Here is a 16,924-nt window from a genome sequence, read left to right as displayed (position 1 = left end):
TGCGAGCCAAGATCTTCCCAGCTATGGACGGGAGGGAGATGCCTCGATGACTGTCACAAGACTAGCGGTTGCCTTTCCTCTTGTAGATGTGGACTATGCTGGCATCTTTCAGATGTTATGGAACCTTCCCTTCATTCCACATGGACTGGAAGAGTTCAGTCAGCTTCTGCATCATGACAGGGCCTCCTGCTTTGTACACTTCAGCAGGAATTGCATCTGATCCTGGTGCTTTGCCACAGGAAAGTTGCTTGATAGCCTTTGTGACTTCTTCTTCTGTCGGGAGGTTGTAAAGGTCCTGGTTGAACTCCATCTGAGGAAGGCGAGTGATGGCCTCGTCGTTGATATTAGCAGGGCGATTGAGGACCTGGTTGCATATTAGCATGAATGGTGCAGAAGAGAACAAGACTCGAGTATTGTATAAACAAATGTAAGAATTAAGGTTTAATGAATGAATGATGATTTAATTCAGTCAAATGTATTACCTAATGAAAAAAGAAAATTCAATGTGTCAGTTGAACAGAAATTGAGATTGCATACAACTGGATGTCTCCCCTCCCCCCACCCCCCAACTTTATTGGAATAAATTTGAACTTTGCCCACTAATCTATGGTGGGAAATAGTGAATTGCCTGCTCTGCTTCCCATCACTTCCTATTTTTCTTTCAATTGAAGGCACTGAACTTGAGAGAGAGCAATGATTATGGAAGTTGTGTGATGCAGCTCTTGTAATAGGAAAGAGAAGCAAGAAACTGTACATAAGAGCACTGAGGTGGGCAGAAACCCAGGAGCTTTTACAGGGCCATGTTTCACCTGTTGATCCTCCTGTTTATGCTTAAAGATAGGGTTGATTGATTGTTTTTTTCTGACTATTTACAACACTTTTAGAACTGATTTGAATTTATAATAGTGTATTAACAGTAGTAATTGGAACTTTTATTAAAACGGGTGACAGTCTCCTGGAGGAAAATAAATCAGGATTTAATGTGATCATTACACCTTATGGTTGCACTATTGCAACTTACTGCTTTCATTATCAGTAAAAAGTTGTACAATTCCTGTAGTGACCATCTGAAGCATTATTTAAAGATTCTCAGGTGTGTGTTGGAAAAGCTGTAAGGAGCTTTTCAGACAAATTTGAAGATATCTTCGAAGATTTTTTACAAAAGCATTAAAGAGCTATTGTTATTGTTGGTTTTGAAGTTAAATGACAGCATTCAACTAAACCAAACCAAAGCCCTATCTGCCTTCTATATAAACCTAGAAGTTGCCTCGGTACTAAACAGACTTCAAAGCATTCAAAGCAGAATACCAATTCAAGAACATTCCTCCTTAGTTACAATGTCAGAAATATAATAATTACTTAGTTGCACATACCATATATCATAAGAACCAGAGCTCCTAGCAGCATGATCCCTGTTTGTAGTGTATCCGTGTATATTACTGCAGCCAGCCCACCTATAAAAGATTTCAAGATTTCAAGATCAATTTATTGTCACATGTACCAATTAAGGTACAGTAAAATTTGAGTTACCATAAAGCCATACTAAGGGAAAAGCAACAAGACACACAGCCACATAAAATAAAATTTAACATAAACATCCACCACAGCGGATTCCACATTCCTCACTGTGATCGAAGGTAATAAAGTTCAATCAACTTCCTCTTTGTTCACCCGCAGTCAGGGCTGTTGAACCATCCGCAGTCGCCGCTGTCCGAAGCCTTCGCGTCAGGATGATCGAAAACCCCCGCGTCGGGACGGTTGAAAGGTCACCGCAGCATGGAGCTCCCGTGTCGGCCTCTTCTTACCAGAGACTTCACAGTGTTAAAGTCCACAGGTCCTGCGGTTGGAACTCTCCACAGTCGATCCCCAGCAAAGGATCGCAGCTCCGCGATATTAAAGTCCACGCCGCGCCCAAAGCATGAAGCGTTGGGCCGGTCTCCAGGAAAGTTTCCCCCAACTCCCCCCCCCCCCCCCCACCCAAAACAAACCAAAGAACACTAAAACATACTTTTAACACATACTTAAAATAACAAAATCAGCAGAAAGGACAGACTGTTGGCGAGGCAGCCAATGCTGGTGTTGCCACCTGGTGGATGACATAGCACAAATCAATCTTCAAACATAAATCAAAAGAATACATTAGAAAGCATGCGACAATCCACTGGAACACAGCTTCATGTCTTCAAGTCTTCATAACTGAGTCTGATTGCAGTTGTTTATCAGCATGATACATGATTATCAAGCACTCACAAATGTACAGATTTTTGTTGTAACAAATACCCGTGACTTGTGTTTTTACACCTGTTTATTTAGGTGCTTGTTCATAAAGTTGTGCTTCTGACAATGTGTTGTGTGAATGCTGGTGTGTGTTGAAGGTAAGTATTTAAATTGTGTGTTTGTGATTGAATTTAGGTGCATGTATATGTCATGTAACTATATTGTAATTTATAATTGAATCTACTTGATCAGAGAATTCCCGCCTTTTGGAGTGAAGAGTTTTCTTCAGTCCTCAGTAGCCTTGATTTGTGATTGCAATACATAGTTCCAGATACCCCTGCCAAAGAATCATCATTTCTCCACCTATCCCATCAAGCTTTATTTAGGAAGAGAACGAGATAATCCAGGAAATTAATAGGGAAATGAGCTTCACATCAGTGGTTGGGAAAGTATTGGAGAGGATTCTTTATGATAGGATATACTCTCATTTGGAAAAGAATGGGCCACTAAGGGATAGTGAGCATTGCATTGTCAACGACAGGACATGTCTTACAAAAATGTTTGTGTTCTTGAGGTGATTAAGGTAGTTGACGAGGGTAGGGCAGTGGATCTTTAATTTTGTTTAGCTTAGAGATATAGTGCAAAAACAAGCCCTTCGGCCCAAGGAATCCACGCCGACCTACATACTAGGGATAATTTACAATTATACTAAACCAATTAACCTACAAACCTGTACTCCTTTGGAGGGTGGGAGGAAATTGGAGATCCTGGAGAAAACCCATACAGGTCACAGGGAGAATGTACAGACAAGCACCCGTAAGCAGGATCAAACCCGAGTCTCTGGTGCTGTAAGGCAGCAACTCTACTGCTGCACCACCTTGATATTGTCCATATGAATTTTTATGAAGCAACTTGATAAAGTTCCTCTTAATAGGCTGATCCAGAAGCTGAAGATGCAGAAGATCCAAGGTGACTTAGTTATTTGGATTTGGAACAGTTTTTGGGACAGGGATCTTACTCATAGAAGACAGAACATTGTAGTGGAAGGGTGTTATTCTGGCTGGAGGTCTGTGCCCAGTGGAGTTTCACTGGGATCTCTGTTGTTTGTGATCTAGATAAATGATTTGGATGTAAATGCATTGGGGATGGTTAGTAAGTTTGCAGATTAGACCAAAATTGGTGGTGTTGCAGACAATGAAGAAGGCTGTAAAAATATACTGTGGGATATAGATCAGGTACAGAAATGGACAGAGTTATGGGGCAGAAAGAGTTTAATCTGAGCAAGTGTGAGCTTGAATGTAAGGGGAAAGTATATAGTTCCTGGCAAGACCCTTAACAGCATTGATGTACAAAGGGTTCTCAGTTCAAGTCCACAACTCCCTGAAAGTGGCAGTGCAAGTAAATGGAGTGGTAAAGAAGGCATATGGTATATATGACTTCACTGCTCGACAGTGAATATAAGAGTTAGGAAGTCAAGTTGCAGCTTTATAGGACATGCTTTAGGTTGTATTTGGAGTGTTCCAAGTGGTTCTAGTTGCTCCATTACAGAAGTGATGCGGAGATTTTGCAGAAGGTACAGGAGGTTTAATTGAAGCTGCCTGGATTAGAGGAGATTAACTATAAGGAAAGGTTGGACAAACTTGGATTGTTTTCTATGGAGCATCAAAGGTTGCGGGGAGATAGTAGTATAGAAGTATATAAAATTATGATAGAAGTATATAAAATTATGAGAGGCATAGATAAGGAAGACAGTTGGGACCTTTTTCTCATGGTGGAAATATCAAAGGCAGAGGGCATAGCTTTAAGGTGAGAGGGATAAGGTTTAAGGGAGATGTGACGAGCAAGTTTATTACACAGTGAGTGCATTACCGGATATGGTAGTGAAGGCAAATAACAATAGTATTTAAGAGGCTTTTCGATAGGCACTTCAATATGCAGAGAATGGAGGGATGTGGATCACATGCAGGCAGAGGAGATTAATTTAACTAGGCGTTGTATTCAGCACCATCATTACGGGCCAAGGGACCTGTTCCTGAGCTATAATGTTCTATGTTCTATATTCTAAACTCTTTAAGTACATTGTATGCTTCAATTAGGTCACCTCGCATTCTGCTGAGCTCAAGAGAGTACCAGATCTAATTTCTTATTATGGTGCAAACCCATCATCCTAGGAACCACCTTTGGGATCCTTCACTGTATTCACTCATTCTTTGGGTTGGGAGATCAGACCTGTGCATGGCATTCCAGGACTGAATATTTAAATTATATTTTAATAGAGATGGCAGGGTGTGGAAGATTTGCAGCTGCAACATGTGTAAGTCAATAAACTTAATATTGACCAGTGTCCATGTCATGAGAAAATTTGGCTGAGGGTTGTTCGGCCAATACTCTCAGAAAAGTGAGAGGTGAACTCTTTGGAACACATCAGATTCTGAGAGGATTTGACAGACCCGATGCGATGAAGATATTTTCCTTTATTTCCATAGGTGAGCATTAATTCATGAAGGTTGAGGTCGACAGATTTTTGTACAACAAAGGAATGAAGGATTATGTGGAGGACAAAGGTTAACTCAGTCAATTCTATTTTTCATGTTCTTATAACAATCTTTGAGGATATACAATCCCTCCTGCACAAGGGAAATATTTATAAATCCACCAATCACAGGAGATATTCCAGTGGAGAAAACTGATAATAATTGCAGGCAAACAATGAACTCTAATCCCTAAGGCTGGCATAGTGGTGCAGTTTGCGGAGAGCTTCTGTCTCTCAGCTTCACTTCCATTCCGTTGATGCTGTTCCTGTGGAGTTCTCCCAATAATGGCAAGACTTTCCTCTGAGTACTCCAGTTTCCCTCCCACATCCTAAAAATGTTGCCAACTGGCCAGTGTAAACCGTCCCCATTGGATGGAGTTTATGGGAATGTGGGGAGAATGAAATTAGTGTAAGATGAGTATAAATGGGTGTTTGATGGTTAGTGTGGACTCAATGGACATGCTGAGTGATTCTGACTACTAATGTAAATAGTGGCACTCATAATGATCAATTCATGTGAATCTACTTAATGTCAGTAGAGATGACAAGACCTACCTCCAACTGTGTAGATTGCAGTTATGACGAGTAGGCCAATCACAGCAATATACAGGTCCCATTGTAAAGCAAGGTGAATAAAGATAGCTCCGGCATAGATATCAACCTGGGTGAAACACATCCATGCATAAGATATAGGACAGCAGCATTACCACATCACTACAAATCATCCCAATCAGATAAAAAAGTATTTCATTCATTTCAATGGTCAATTCCTTTGAAGGACATGGTAGAGCCTTGGAGACTGTTGCAGAAGGGAGAGACCTGGAAGTACAAGTGCACGTTCCTTGAAAATGGCAAGTCAGGTGGATAGTATGGTGAAGTATGAAACAGGGCCTTCTCTGATTGAGCAGAGGTCACAAAGAACAAGACAAGCTGATAGAAGAGGGAAGAGCAGAAAGCAAATGAGATTTCTCAGTCTTCTTCATGGGTGACAGGGAGAAAATCTGTTGGAAATTGTGTTGCTTCAATGTGAAATGTTTTCAAAGTCTGATATCAGCAATCTGCATCACTTCAACTTTTGGTAAATACGGATTGTGCTGGAATGGGTGGCCAGAGTTTAGTTCTGGGACACTGCTTCATCATGGCAAACGGAGGGAGGAGCCTGCTCCACTTTAGAAACACTGAGCCCAGGCACTCAGCAAAGCTTTAGACTTTAGAGATACTGTGCAGAAACAGGCCCTTCAGCCCACCGAGTCCGCATCAACCAGCAATTTACAACTTACCAAGGCCAATTAACATACAAACCTGCACTTCTTTTGGAGTGTGGGAGGAAACTGGAGCACCCAGAGAAAACCCATGCGGTCACAGGAAGAACGTACAAACTCCGTAGACAGCACTGGTGGTCAGGATTGAACCCAGCTGTCTGGCACTGTAAGGCAGCAACTCTGCGCCTGTGTCAGCCATATCAAGTTGGTGTTTTACTTCTTTATGCTTCTTTGCCTTGAGCTGAGGTTTTCGCAGCCTGGCACAAACTTCATGTGAGGTTTCAGCAGAAAAATAAGTATGCAATGTGAGCTGGTACTGCTTTTGCAAGGATCTCACCTCCCTCCTTGATGAATTAATGTCATATCTAAGCTGGTGGTGGCAACTGTTGATTCAACTCCCTGCACTGCCTGGGAAGGTGGCAGTTTGCGAGGAACTAAAATGGGAAAAGGCTAGCGGCGGTAAAGATAGAGTTGGAAGGGAGAACTAGGTTGTGCCATTGGCAGCTTTTGTCAGAAGGTGCCATGAGATGGGAGAGAAGCCAGAAAAGTTAAATGTGCAGGTGCTTCCTTCTCTAGTGGTCTTGGTAATGGAAGAGTTTTGGACAATGGCCGGTTAGATCATGCAAGTAGGCATCTCCTCCAGTTAATTCAAGTTGTTTCTGCTTCTGCTCCACCTTCTCCTGCAGAGAAATGGGGAATGTATCAATGTATATCATACACCACTGCTCTTGTTGAATAACTGATTGTATGTGTGCGAGAGATAAGATATAGGCTTGAGGCCTGCACCTAGCTCAGGGTAAAATGTTAGAGTTCTGTTGCTGAGTGATGAAATATGGTGTACTAGCAGTGTCTCCAGGTACTCTGCATAGCAGGATGTTTGAAAAGGCACTCCTTGACCTGTTCACTCATCTGAGGTCATTAAATATTCATGTTCTTAGAGCCATACATCTTGTGAACTCTTTTCTCCATCTCCCGATATAAAAGATTCCTCCTCCATCCTATGCCTTCAATTCAGAATTTAAACACTGGATTTGAATCTGTGGAATTCTGTGCCACAGAAGACAGTGGAGGCTAATTCACTGGATGTTACAAGAGAGAGTTAGATTTAGCTCTTAAGGCTAACAGAATCAAGGGATATGGGGAAAAAGCAGAAACTGAGTACGGATTTTGGATGATCAGCCATGATCATATTGAATGGCAGTGCTGGCTCGAAGGGCCAAATGGCCTACTCCTGCACCTATTTTCTATGTTTCTATGAATACCTTCATGTTGCACACCCACATGGTTCCCCATTGGTGCATGGAACTGTTTTCCCAATGATTGCAACAGTTCCCTCAGGCAGCATACATTTTCATAGTTTTAACCGTGCTGGTCAAGAATGAAACTGGATCCCACACTTTAGCATATACCCAATGACCTGTACAGGTCGCCTTATCTGCACACACAGGTAAAATCCATTTGTCATGCTGCCTGCGATCTACTGAGTGGGCAAGTGTTAACTGAGCGTCATAATTTTTACGCCATCTAGGATCCACCAATTTAACCAATGATCATCAAGCCTTTGCGCTGCAATGTAGCATTGGAATGTGGTTGATTGTGGCTACAATAAAGTGAGGGCAAAATGTATTGAGTACTTGTATAGTTATGATAGATTGCATTTAGACTGTAGTCAATAAACTGCAGACAACATATATGTTCCAGATGCAGCATATATGTGATGTCCAGGTGATCCAGAGCAGAGTGGAGATTCAGTGAGATAGCAGCTGCTATTAACCTGTTGTGGTGAAAGGCAAAATGAAGTGGATCCACATAATTTCTGAAGTAGGAAATAATGTACGCCATCACCAACTCTTGGAGCACTTCATTATGATGGATGTAAGTCCTACCGATGGTAGTCATTAAGGCAGGTTATCATACTGTTCTCAGGCATGATATGATAGATGCCCTAATCCTGGGCAATAACACATCAGATGACCTGCTCTGGGCACAGTACATAGATGTAATGATGAAGAAGGTCCACTTGCTCCTCTACTTTCTGAGAAGTTTAATCAATTTCAACAAATGACCTGGTATGACAATTATAATGCAAAGGAACACAGAGTGGGGGCCCAAGAGTGGTCTTTATCAAGCACTGCTCCCCTTGCCATCAAAAGCATCAAAATGAGACAATGCCTCAAGAATGCAATATCGATCATCCAAGGATCATGGAACTTGGATTAACTGTCGTATGTTAAGGAGTACAAGCTGTCCTGGGTTTCAAACAATTTCCATTTTTACAGATGTCCATAAATACACACAGAATCACACGATTCCATAACCATACCTCCAGAATATTGTAATCAATGGTGTTGATGAGGGCCAATTACAATGAACATTTAATTATTGTCTTTGCCTGCCTGGTTATAATAGGACAAAATCAGGATGTCCCATGCTCAATGTATAGGTTTAATGGCTTTGAAGTCTGATGTTAATTTTTTTAACAGGACTTCGAAAGTGCTTCTCTTAAGTGGCCTCCTGTGGTGAAAGTGGAAGCCTGTATTCTTAACAGACAATGATCACTGTGGAAAATTACATGGAAACAGAAAAAGACACAAAGTGCTGGAATAACTCAACTATTCAGGCAGCATCTTTGGAGAAACAAGGAACTACACATGCTGGTTTATAAAAAAAAGACACAAATCTTTGGAGGTCGTGGATAGGTGACGTTTTGGGTCGGGATCCTACTTCAGACTGTGGTGGGGATGAAAATGTTGGAAAAGATGGGAAAGGGGAGAAATTAGTAAATCCAGTTGGAGCACAGGGAAGAGGGGATGGGGTGGAAGGGAGGGGAGAAGGGGAATTGTTAATATCACAAGCTTACATAGTAACAGTTTTTTATGGAAAGCCATTTAAACAGGCTTGACCATAAGAATGACCAATTACTAAAAATGGTGAGACAAACAAAACCTGTCCTGCCATTTGTAGAAATAAATATATGTACATACTTTGGACTTTTGAATTTAATTAAGTGTTCATCAGTGCTCATAAGTGATAGCAGAATTAGGCCATTCCATCCATCAATTCTACTTCACCATTCAATCATGGCTGATCTATCTTTCCTTCTTAACACCATTCTCCTGGCTTCTCCCCATAACCCCTGTGACCTAATCAAGAATATATCTTGACTAACCAAGAATATATCTTGACTAACCAAGAATATATCAATCTCTGCCTTAAAAATATCCATTGACGGCCTCCAAAGCCTTCTGGGGCAATGAAATCCACAGATACACCACCCTCTGACTAAAGAAATTCCTCCTCATCTCCTTCCTAAAGGAACATCTGTTATTTAAATCAAACCCATACACAGGAATAACAACTCAGTTTTTATTGTAACACAAGCGGAGGAAACATTACATGTTATCATCTCTGTAGTCAGCATCAAGTCTGCTGTGAGACAGTGGAAGGCAGCTTACATAGTCCAGGTAGGGATGAAGATCCGGACTGGATCACGAGTGGAATGTGCAGCATGCATAATAAGTGTGGTGATAGGTATAGTGAAGGCGATCTAATATGGTTGATCTACATTCTTCCTCTTAAGGAATTAACTCATAATAAAATAATAAAATAGATATGGATATGGTTATATATAATATATTGCAAAATATATGTACCACCAATTATATGTGGCAAGTATAAATAAACTGATATAGAATGACACCAAAGGCAGTTCAAACGTAGCCCTGGTAATTTATGTTAGGCCTGGTACTTTATGATAGGCCAGCAGGTGCGACCTATACGTGTACGATACAGTCCTGCATTTCTTTCTTTCATTGGAGATGAGAACGGTGGTAGAACAGGCTCAGGAGAGTGAAGCAGCATCGCCGGCGACGGGACTGGAGACCATGGTAGGAGCTGTCGTGGGTGAGACGATTGGATCAGGAGTGTCAGGCAACGGTGGTATGGTCGGGCCAGGGCCGCTAGATGGGAATGGGATGAGGATGCTTGTGCAGTCGGGCAGGTACGAAGGTGGCACTGGTTCATTCACAGGCAGGATGTGCTGTTTATTACGTCTGTAGGTGCCACTGTCGGCGTCAACCAGATATGAACGTGGTTCGAGAGCAGTTCCAGATAAAAGTGTGGTGATAGATATAGTGAAGGCGATCTAATATGGTTGATCCACAATGTCCTTTAATTCAGAAGCTATGACTTCTGGTCCTAGACTCTCCCATCCTCTCCACATCCACTCTATCCAGGCCTTTCACTATTCGGTAATTTTCAATGAGGTCCCCGCTCATCTTTCTATACTCCAGTGAGTAGAGGCCCAGTGCCGTCAAATGTCCATCATATGTTAACCCATTCATTCATGGGATCATTCTCATCAACCTCCTCTGGACCCTCTTCACGCCAGCAAATCCTTTCTCAGATATAGGACCAAAAACTGCTCACAGTATTCCAAATGCCATCTGACCAGTGCCTTATAAAGCCTTAGCATTACCTCCCTGTTTTACACTGATCGGCCAAAACATTATGACCACTGACAGGCGAAGTGAATAACATTGATTATCTTGTTACAATGGCACCTGTCAATGGGGTGGGATATATTAGGCAGCAAGTGAACAGTCAGCTCTTGAAGTTGATGCAGGAGAAATGGGCAGGAATAAAGACCTGAACGACTTTGACAAGGGCCAAATTGTTATGGCCAGCCGACTGGGTCAGAACATCTCTGAAAGGCTTGTGGGGTGCTCCCAGTCAGTAGTGCTGAGTACCTAACGACAGTGGTCCGAGGAGGGACAAACCACAAACTGGTGACAGGGTGTTGGGTGCCCAAGGCTCATCGATGCGCGAGGACAACGAAGGCTATCCTGTCTGGTCCAAACCAACAGAAGGTCTATTGTGGCACAAGTCACAGAAAATTTTAATGGCGGTCACGGGAGGAATGTCACAATGCACAATGCATCGCACCCTGCTGCGTAAGGGGCTGCACACGTAGGACCAACAGCATATTAGGCAGGTGGTCATATTGTTTTGGCTCATTAGGTCATAATGTTTTGGCTGATCGGTGTATATTCTAGTTCCCTCAAAATGAATGCTGGCATTGCACTGACCTTCCTTACTACCAATTTAACTTGCAAATTAACTTTTGAGGATCTTGCACCAGCATTCCCAAGTCCCTTTGCACCGATTTCTGAATTCTCTCCCCATTTAGAAAGTAGTCTTTACCTTTATTCCTACTACCAAAATGCACGACTCCACACTTTGCTACGCTGTATTCCATCTGCCACTTCTTTGACCACTCTCCCAACCTGTTCACATCCTTCTGCAGAGTCCCTGCTTTCTCTACACTACCTGCTCTTCCAGTTATCTTCGTATCATCTGCAAGGTGTCTTCTTTTGTAAATCAGCAACTGCAATTCCTTGTTTCTTTATGGTCACATATTGAGCTATTAATGCTGATTGACATATTGAGTGACTGAGTAGAAAATCAATGAAGCAAAACTTAATCAACTATGGAAGCAAGATCCAATTGTACTTAGATAATGCCTTTAACTGGTAACATGTCTCAACTTCACCAAACCTTAAGAGCTAATTTCTGGAGACATACTATAATTGTCCTGCTGAGTAGCTGCAAAAGCACCAAAGGTTGGATAAGACAATTTCCTTGATGGATTTCACAATACATACATGCCACATACACCGGTATACATTGACGGCACTGAAGTAGAGACGATTGAAAGCTTCAAGTTCCTAGGAGTAAATATCGGCAGCAACTTGTCACGGACCAATAATATTGAAGCAATTGTCAAGAATTGTCCGAACAAGGGTCCCGATCTGAAACATTACTTCTCCATGTTCTCCAGAGATGCGGCCTGATCCGCTAAGTTACTCGAGCAATTTGTGTCTTCCATCTGTCACAATACTCATAGTACTCATGAAGGGAACCTTTTTTGCCATTGTTCCTATTGGACTGGGCAGTAAATATATTTTTTAACAGTTCCAATTCTCCCATAAGAGGAAAAGCCTTCCCTGTATCTGCCCACTCAGGCCTCCTCAGGACCTTATACATTTAATCAAGATCCCTCTCATTCTAAACTCCAGTGGATTCAAGCCCATGCTGTTCATTCTTTCACCATAAGATATCCCACCCATTCTGGTAAACCTCTGAACTGCATTCAATGCATTGACATTCTTCCTTACGTAAAGAATACCATGCACAGTATTTCTTGCATACTTGTACGCTAGCTTTTTGCAAAACATGCACTCGGACACAGATCTCCCTGCTTCCAAGTGGCCATACCGGCAGTCTCTCCGTTTTTTTTTTTTTTTTTTGTCATTGTCGTTGTTAAATGTACGTTTTGTTTTATTTTTAATTCTGTGTATGTAGGGGGGTGGTGGGGGGGTTGGGGGAAACCTTTTTTCAAATCTCCTCCTCAACGGAGATGCGACCTTTACCGTGTCGTATCTCCGTTCGCGCTACGGCCTAACATCGTGGAGTCGGCGGCCTCCAGCTGGGATCGACCTCAAAGACTCCGGTCGCAGGGCCTGGACTTACCATCTCGGAGGCTTCGGCCGTGGGCCCTGCAGACCGCAACATCGGGAGTTCGCAGGTCCCTGGCTGGCGACCGGCTTTTGGGAGCTCCAGCCGTAGCAGCTTCGACCGCCCCGAAGCGCGAGGTACGATCAACCCGCCCGCAGGCCCTTCATCGCCCTGCGTGGCCCGGCCACAGCACTTTCCATCGCCCGGTGGGGGCTCAGGACTTTCATCGCCCTGCGTGGCTCGGCCGCAGCACTTTCCATCGCCCGGTGGGGGCTCAGGACTTTCATCGGCCTGCTCGGCTCGGCCCTGGGTCTTTCCATCGCCTGGTGGGGCCTTCAAAAAGTTGGGAGCCTCGATCACCTCGTGGCACCACGGGAGAAGAATGAGGAGGAGATAAGACTTTGCCTTCCATCACAGTGAGGGTATGCCTAGAGCAATCACTGTGATGGCTGTTTTGTGTAAAAAATTATATCTGTGTGTCTTGTGCTTTTTAATGTCTACTGCCGGACCCTGACGTGAGAGGACGCTGGCGTTGTGTATTCGCCGCTTTTCCGTCAGGATAGTTTGTCTGTTTGTTTCTATGTTCATTGTTTTTGTAAAGCGCTTTGAGCATGTGATAAGGCGCTATATAAAATAAATGGATTATTATTATTATTATTATTATTATAACATATATTTAACAGCTTCTAACAATCTCTGAAGGACAAATAAGTTCACAGATCTGTTATTTCTTGGATTCTGTGTCCCTTTTTAAAAAGGAGTGACACTGGTTATTTTGCAATATAATTGAACCTTCTATGTGGTTTATACCGAAGATGGTCACTAAATGCCGGAGTAACTCAGCGGGTCAGGCAGCATCTCTGCAAAAAAGGAATCATTGATGCTTCGGGTCCAAACACTTCTTCATTTCACTTCAAACATCTCACTTGCCATTTAATTTTAAACTTTCAGGTGAAGTCCATCAAAACCAATTGCTGGCTCACCAATGCACTTTGTTCATTAAGCAAGGCCTAGTCTTATTATCAGTGTACTGAGTAGTTATGAAGAGGAAAATATTGTATTGGGATTAGATGCTGAGCATATCAGCCCATGGGGGCTGGAATAATAAGAACTGCAGAGTTATGGAGATATTGAATGGTGTGGTACAGACCATCGGTATCTATTCTCTCGTTATTGCGGTGTGGCATACACCAGAAAACCTGTATTTTCTAAGTCGTTCAATTCATATTTCAATGGAAATTATTTTAAACACAGACAATAAGCTTCTCTGTATATGGAAATGAATCACAGAAACCTACCGATATCTTTGTGAATATATATGCAAATAAAGAAAGCGTAGCGATGACGAAATGAATTCTTTGGCCCCCGTATCGTTTTAGTAAATATTCTGGCATGGTGGTGACCTGCAGAGAGAGAATATTAGGGAAAGACAAAGAAAGGTAGTCAGCCATTAATCACAATTTTAAAGAGAAATACATTGATTCTCACAGCAATTAAGAGAGTAAACAATCGTGCTCAGATTGTTGTGAAATCAAATCAGAAAATGACACAAATTGTCTGCTCCAGTAAGAACTCCATTCCAATCTCTCAGTTTCTCCCTATTTATTTTCTTTGCTCCAATCACAAGACTCTCCACACAACTGGCTTTGTAATGTAATTCTTCTTCCTGAACTGAGGCTTACCATCTGCAACAGTTAAAAGATGCTCGACCACAATCTATATTTTACACCCTATTTCTCACCTCCTCTCTTCTGAACAGGACTCCCCCCGCTAACTCTCCCTTCACCTGACCATCTACATCCTTCGGGACAAGGTCCAGTAATGTTTTTTACCTCATTGTTTATCTACACACTTTCAACAAAACATTTTGAAGATGTGCCCAAAAAGGGCTATAGTGGTTGTACATATGGATTTCAACAAGGCATTCGGCAAGGTTCTGCATGGTAAGCTGCTTTGGAAGGTTAGAGCACATGAGATCCAAGGAAAGATAGCTGATTGGATAGAAAATTTCCTTCATGGAAGGAAACAAAGTGTGATGGCGGAAGGTTGCTTTTCGGACTGGAGACCTGTGACCGGTGATGTACCTCAGGGTTCGGTACTGGGCCCATAGCTGTTTGTCAACTAAATCAATGATTTGGATAAGAATGTACATGTCACAGTTAGAATGTTTGCAAATGACACAAGGCGGTATTGTAGATAGTGAAGATGGTTATCAAATATTGCTGCAGGATCTTGATCAGTTAGGCAGGTGGGCTGAGGAATGGTTGATGGTATTTAGTACAGAGCAATGCGAGGTGTTGCAATTTGGGAAATCTAACATGGGCACGACCTACACAGTAAATGGTAGGGCTCTGGGGAGTGTTGTGGAGCAGAGGGATCTAAGAATGCAGGTACATCGTTCCATGAAAGTGGTATCACAGGTAGATAGGGTGGTAAAAAGGCTTTTGGAAGGTAGGGCTCTATTCGAGCGCAGGAAGATGAGATCATAAGATCATAAGTGATAGGAGCAGAATTAGGCCAATCTGCCCATCAAGTCTACTCCGCCACTCAATCATGGCTGATCTATCTCTCCCTCCTAACCCCATTCTCCTGCCTTCTCCCCAGAACCTCTGACACCTGTACTAATCAAGAATCTATCTATCTCTGCCTTAAATATATCCACTGACTTGGTCTCCACAGCCTTCTGTGGCAAAGAATTCCACAGATTCACCACCCTCTAACTCAAGAAATTCCTCCTCATCTCCTTCCTAAAAGAACGTTCTTTTATTCTGAGGCTATGACCTCTAGTCCTAGATTCTTCCACTAGTGGAAACATCCACTAGGGGTAATCTTATAGAGTGTACAAAATCATGAGAGGAATAGATCAGGTAAATGCCCAGAGTAGGGAAATCAAGAACCAGAGGACATAGGTTTAAAGTGATTGGGGAAAGATGTAATAGGAACCTGAGAGGTAACTTTTTTTACACAAAGGGTGGTGGGTGCATGGAACAAGCTGCTGGAGGAGATATTTGAGGCAGGTACTATCACAACGTTTAAGAAACATTTATACAGGTACATGGATAGGATAGGCTTAGAGGGATATGGGCCAAATGCAGGCAGGTTGGACTAGTTAACAAGGGGCATGTTAGTCAGTGTGGGCACGTCGGGCTGAAGTCCACGTTGTAAGACACTATGGCATCAAAGGAATTTGAACATTCAAGGGGTGGTTGGGGGGGGGGGCAGATATGATGGTGGCATTTAAGATTATTTTTGATAGGCACATGGATATGCAGGGAATGGAGAGATATTGATCACATGCATGCAGAGGAGATTATTTAACTTGGCATCATATTCAGCATGGACATTGTGGACCGACGGTCTGTTCCTGTGCTGCAATGTCCTATGTTCTATGTTTTATTATTCAGAAGTGTCTTGCCAGTTACAATGTACTCCCATTGTAAAAATATGTAATTCAATTGAACCATTTGTCTGCATCCAAAATACTGGTAAACTATGCAATTTTAACTATTGAAATTGCATTAAAACCTGATATATTTATTTTTAAGAGTAAAAAACTTAATGTGCTTTGAATTGGTGAAGACTCTTTAGAGTCTCCAAGACAGGGACTCATCCAGAATGTCTGCTTGCGTTGTATAAAGACCTTTAACATATATAACTCTGGTCTCCTTGTGACTCAGTCACAATCAAAATACTCTTGTCATGGAAGGTTTTGATTAGGGAGAGTGAGCACATTATGATCAAGTCATAATTAAATATGTAAAACAATGTTCTGTTGACAAGAATTCCAAAAACAGCATTCATTAAACTAATAGACCTTTTCTTCAAACATATTCAGGGTTGTTAGTCTACTATAAAACTCCATCTTATTCAAGCAATTTCTTACTTCCTCATTGTGACACAGGATGCCCATTGGGTCTATGCTGAATTGTAAAAGTAATCCCATATATTGAACCCCAGCACATGTATTCTCTATAACATGCCTACCAGATACGATTGGAAGCTGATACAATAGTGCCATTTAAGAGGCTTTTAGATAGGCACATGGATATGTAGGGAATGGAATGATATGAATCACATGCAGATAGAGGTGGTTAGTTCAACTTGGCATCATGTTTGGCACAGACTTTGTGGGCCAAAGGACCTGTTCCTATGTTGTAATTTTCTTTGTCCTGTGGAGATTTTCTATGAGGAGTGAAACTGTCCTCTGGTAAATGTAAGAAGCAATTAATAACAAGCAGAGCTGCTGTTTTGAAAGTGCAATTTTGAGTTTAACAAAAGACCTTCCCACATCTTCCCATTATCCCACCCACCAAATAAACCAAACAGATGTAGTTAAGATTACATTAAGTCTAATTCTCTATAATGGGCCTGATCAAGAAATCTGCATGGATGTTAC

General features: G+C 42.1%; 1 pseudogene; it reads right to left on the bottom strand.

Moving 5' to 3' along the window:
- LOC144604272 (sodium/myo-inositol cotransporter 2-like) overlaps positions 1 to 16,924 on the bottom strand; it is a 79,586-nt pseudogene that overhangs the window by 36,785 nt on the left and 25,877 nt on the right.

The sequence above is a fragment of the Rhinoraja longicauda genome, chromosome 21, assembly GCF_053455715.1.
Source record: "Rhinoraja longicauda isolate Sanriku21f chromosome 21, sRhiLon1.1, whole genome shotgun sequence".
Classification (NCBI taxonomy): domain Eukaryota; kingdom Metazoa; phylum Chordata; class Chondrichthyes; order Rajiformes; family Arhynchobatidae; genus Rhinoraja; species Rhinoraja longicauda.
The sequence above is the reverse complement of the archived record's forward strand: the minus strand, read 5'-3'. Positions and strand labels throughout refer to the sequence as shown.